The sequence below is a fragment of the Bombus pyrosoma genome, linkage group LG1 (assembly GCF_014825855.1).
Source record: "Bombus pyrosoma isolate SC7728 linkage group LG1, ASM1482585v1, whole genome shotgun sequence".
NCBI lineage: Eukaryota > Metazoa > Arthropoda > Insecta > Hymenoptera > Apidae > Bombus > Bombus pyrosoma.
This window is the reverse complement of record NC_057770.1, coordinates 12,492,619-12,497,210: the sequence shown is the minus strand read 5'-3', so window position 1 is coordinate 12,497,210 and position 4,592 is coordinate 12,492,619. Positions and strand designations below refer to the sequence as shown.

The window sequence follows — 4,592 nt, the reverse complement described above, 5'->3', positions numbered from 1 at the left end:
TACTCAAACTGAAATTTAAACGCCCTCGCAATTGAATTAAAATCCAGGCACAGAATGGTGAGGTGCTTTTTCCTTTATGGGTTGAATTTCGCTTATATTCTGATATAAACGATTGTCATTAATGTTATTATTCTATCATGTTACATATTTACCTTAGTTTTGTCAAAGAATGTCTCATAAATTTGAAACAAGAAAAAAAAATATATACAACTTATTTTAGCAGAGCGTGGTTTCGATCCACGGACCTCTGGGTTATGGGCCCAGCACGCTTCCACTGCGCCACTCTGCTGTTGGATACACAGTTTTATAAATATGTATAATTCGTTATAAAAATATAGAAATATAAAAAATGTAAGTAAATTTTAAAAATAAATACCATGATGTAAAATATATAAATTTATTCACATATAATGTGTACAATTTATTTGAAAATATAAGTTTTATGTAAGTTTTAATTATACAGAATACTATTTTACATAATTATTAATACATAAAAATTTTTTCAACGAGGATAGGCAATGCGTCATCGTTATAAAAGTTATAATTGCAAATATCGTTTCAGATCTTTCATTTGCAGTTTTTGCCCTTTCGCGTTACTATATCACGAAGTTTAGACTAGTTTAAATTTAGTTACTTTGTTCGTATTATATAAAATTAAGATAAATTTAGGGAAGAATGTTTACGTGATTGGAAACAACTTTGTAAAGATGCTACCTGTATATACCCTGAGGCAAGTAATCTAAGCGGTGCAACATAGATTAACCACCTGGGCTGAAGTATGGAGATGCAACGGATGCAAATAAGTATCTTAGTCGATCCAGGTGTGCTCCCCTTTTAAGATCAGCAATCTTAAACTAGCCCCCACCTATATATGTAGTATCAACCGAGCCACGTGCTTCAACTGAAGCTTACCTTATTGCTAGTCCACACTGATACTCCGGTTCTTTCGAACATGCAATTAATTCTGCATTGACGTTGTGCATTCAGTTTTTTGTAATTACAGACAACAGGTTTGAATAAGCTATAGATTAGTTATTGTAATTATTGTTAATTTCAAATATTTATTTAAATTAACATGTCATGAGATTACAAACTTTAATTATGCGAATTAATCATGATACACGCTGCGAATATATAATTGATTTTTTCGAATAATCGAATAATGTTGTTTTCTTACGAAAAGTCATTTATTTTGTACTATTTGACGAATTAAACGAGAACAACAATTTTTTAATGAAAATCTAAGAACTGCTTTTAGTTTGCAATTCATTGAGCAAAATTAATATTCCGATAATCCATTGTCCTGTCAATAAGTGTTCCGATAATATTACTGATAATTTTACAAAAATATTCTCAAGATATTCTCTGAAAACAATTTATACCGTATAGAATACAATAAAATTTAACCAATAACTAAATTATCACGGAGTCCTTCATAAATTCTAAACTAACAAACACCTATCCGCAGCATATTATCACCTTTGAATATTCCATTTTTTCAGAACTGCAAACGATAGTGTTCTCAATATCCTCGCATATAACTAGCGAGGAAGAAAACACTATCCAATTTCTCTGGCTTTGCATGAGTCTGAAGCTTACACGTTGAGATAACTGTAGGTTCTGGCGAGCAGTAGCAGGCTTTCTATCGGTCGCGATAGGATCACGTTTTAATTTAATGTAATCCTGTCCGACCATAGCCTGTTATAATCGCGTTCCCAGTCCACGGCTGCATCTCGCATGGACATGGACACGTTTCGATGCCGCGATCTTTTAAGCCTCCATAGAGCGTTGGACAAGTACATAAAGCGTAACAAAGTAAGACGCGCGTGCGTGGCGAGTCGGTGACTCCCCCGATGCAGTTCCTGGTGACATCTGACTAAGCGTTCTATTTCGACGCACCCTCGGAGGCCGTGTGAGTAATCCCCGGACCGCATATATCCGCGCAGGTGGAACTCGTTCGAGGATTCTACGAGTTTTGGATAGATGGCCGAAAAGTCATGTTCATGCGTGGCACACCCTATAATTATCGTCCCGATATTATTAACCACCTTCTGCCGTTCCCATTTTGGCGTTACCGTGCTACTAACTGGTACGCGAAGCGATCAGGAATTGGGCAAAATATTCATGTCAGCAATTGTGACTTAATTCAGGTGAGCATAATAATTGATAATAAACTCTGTAGGGATGTGCGATGTTATTTATAATGTTTGATTACTTGGGGTGGTTGCAATTGATATTAATTTACGATATTAATTTAATTAAGGTCGTCGTTTGATATTGTGCACGGGAGGTGCGAACAGTGAACATTATTGCAATTGCGCTGGGAATTTAGATGACACTCTCAAAGTTTGATTGTTCCACTGGTCTCTTGGGATTTTCTCAGTCTGTCAAACATTTTGGATACAAACTCGGTAACATCGAATAATTTATCAGTACTTAATTGATAATATCGATTAAGTGAATTTTTGATAGTCTTGTAGGCTTATCAACATGTCAACAAGTATAGAAATAATGAAATTGAATTAAAAGAATTTAATAAGTTAAATAGAAACGTGTTTTAACAATTTTCGAGAAAAAATATATAACTTTGCCAATTTATTGAAAAATAGATGAGCTGAGAATTATACAAAAAAGCTGATCTGTTACAGATTTGTTTCGATAATTTCTGCAATTATACAACAATTATTCACCAAGGTTCTGAATTGTTTTCCTGATTGAGAGTTTCATGCATCAATCATTAATCATTCTATAGAACAGCGATTTGTACAAGGTCTAACCGGATCCACGAGTAGTTTCATATTTTGTACAATTAATTTATCATTTCGTAAATCATGTAGGCGGTGATTTTTCGTGGTACGTCGTTAATATTATTCGCGAAGTGTTACGACCGGAGACGCCAGGTGTCTGCGCCGGAACTGAAGTCTAGTTTCCAACTGGAACAGAGGAAAACGTTAACAACATTATTTTCCCTCCTACAGAATTCCAGAATAAATGACAACATATTAACGTTCATGACTCATTCCATGTTAGATCTTATGCATTTGGTTACGACATAATTTCTATTTCACCGCACCCTCAAATTGTTCTACGAGAAATCTTCAAATTGCTCCCCTTTCATTTTTTCGTTTCGTTTTTCTATAACAAACATGAATATATATAGAGACATAAATCGTTTACATACATCGATAACAACTTTTTATAAACGTGTTAATTACGATAATATCATTTTTGGTAAAAGGTGAATACCTATTATACTTCACTCCTTTCTGCTTACACCACGTACGTTATTCAACTATTAATATTTAATTCTGTAACGACACTCTGCCAATGTTTAATAAACATCTCTTAATAACGATATCCGTGATCTGACGGTGGAGAGCGTTTAATCAAGATCGCGGCGTTATCCAAACAAGCATATCTGTACCCATTCCATTCCAGTCCATCTTCGTAATGCAAGCACAATGCTCGATTACTCAAATGCACACTCTGCGCGACCTTGCTCGCCATTATGCGCGCGTACGAACATTTGTATTATCCCGAAAAAAATCGGACCCTTGACTGGTCGGGTGTTATCTCGCTCCGTGGAGCATTAAATCAAAGTGCATACTCTTGTATGGGTGCAACGCAGAATACGAAGCTGCAGCTTGGGTGTGATTCGACGGTGCACTTAACAAGTCGCCCACGTGGCTCACATCGATTCTGGCCACTCTTTGCATTCGTGTGCTCGGATGCTCTTCTCGTACGTCCGTCTGTATGTGTTTGCGTTTGTGTGAGCGTGCGGGCACGCGAAATGGAGTGCATTTAGAAGAGCGGTACACTGCGTCACGTCACTCCTTTAATGCAAATTCGAGCCGTGGCTGTAACAGAAAAAGGAATCCACGCGTAATACCAAACGCGGACAAACGTCGATGCACGTAAATGGTCACCGCGGAAAATTCTGAAACGCACTCTACTATTCGCTGCACATTGAAGGATGTGGTAGCAACCTCGCAAAAGGGATTCCCCTTTACGCGCACGCAGACCTTGCACGACGAAGAAAGTTCCTTGAAACAAATTAACATTCCGTTTCCAACAGTTTTTGCTGAATGCTTGATCATACTTTTAGGTGGAGGGAAAATGTTTCTCAGGTTCGATTGTTTCTCCCATGGAAAATACCGTTCTGAGAAGATTCGTTGATTTAGACGAGTGGAATACCATTGCATACGTAAGATGCAATTATGATACCATTTCCAATCAGCCGCTTATTAATCGTCGTGGGTAGGATCGTACAATTTTGTACGTGTGCAATTTAGGTAATCGTAGGTACTCGGCATTACGGCATGGTAATACATGCGGTTACATAATGTATTACGATATTATTTCTTACATTTTGGTGTTACGCGTGTGCACACCGTCATGTGTACGAAACTTATTTGCAATTTGAGCATTTACATATACGAGAATACGGATTAAATCGATTTCATTTAAGCTCCTGTAAAGGTTATTACAATGTAACACATTACTTTTCGTTAGCCTACTTTATCGTGCTTTGGTTTGGTAAAAAAGAAAATGTATGGAGGTAATGCGCAAGGGCACTTTTCAATTTTTTCGCG

General features: G+C 36.9%; 1 non-coding gene across 1 annotated transcript; it reads right to left on the bottom strand.

The window, feature by feature from the left end:
• Positions 1–217: 217 nt before the first annotated feature.
• Trnam-cau lies at positions 218–289 on the bottom strand. The gene has a single exon. It is a non-coding gene; the product is annotated as a tRNA-Met (tRNA).
• Positions 290–4,592: the final 4,303 nt, after the last annotated feature.